At 57.5% G+C, this 463-nt stretch overlaps 1 protein-coding gene across 2 annotated transcripts in view; it reads right to left on the reverse strand.

Moving 5' to 3' along the window:
• The window catches only part of TC2N (tandem C2 domains, nuclear), a 33,799-nt gene that overhangs the window by 31,250 nt on the left and 2,086 nt on the right, over positions 1-463 (reverse strand). For both annotated transcript variants that reach the window (XM_017729015.1, XM_017729014.1), the window contains exon 3: positions 168-273. The gene's annotated coding sequence lies outside the window, so the exon portion shown is untranslated. The remainder of the gene's footprint in view (positions 1-167; positions 274-463) is intronic.

Below are 463 nucleotides of genomic sequence, written 5' to 3' on the forward strand. Positions count from 1 at the left end.
GGCCCCCGCCTGCCCTCACAGCCGGGCACTGCCGCCCCGCCGCCCGCTCGGCCCGCCAGGTGCGCCCCCGCCGCGCTTACTCACCGCGCCCTATCGCGGAGGGGGAGTTTCCTCGGCCGCCTGGGACTCTCCCTCCTCACCAGAGCTACTCCCTAGGGCAGACTTACCTCTCAATGGCTGCCCGTAACTCTTCTTTGGCGCTTGCTGGACCATGACACCTGCAAAGTCGGTGCCGGAGCTGCGCCTCGCTTTGCTAGAAGCACAACCAGGCTTCTGTTTCAGAGAGAAAAAGCGATTTTTTCATGGTTTACAATGTTCTCAGAAAATTGCATGTCCAGTTGGAATATGGGTCCGTGTTAAGTTAAGCTTTACACGGACACGTGAGAAAGCCCCTGCCACGAGAGTGCCCAGTTTGTAGGGTAATTTAGCGATAACACACAGATGATTGGTTCAGAACTTTCAG

This window comes from Corvus brachyrhynchos, unplaced genomic scaffold (assembly GCF_000691975.1).
Source record: "Corvus brachyrhynchos isolate BGI_N302 unplaced genomic scaffold, ASM69197v1 scaffold1, whole genome shotgun sequence".
NCBI lineage: Eukaryota > Metazoa > Chordata > Aves > Passeriformes > Corvidae > Corvus > Corvus brachyrhynchos.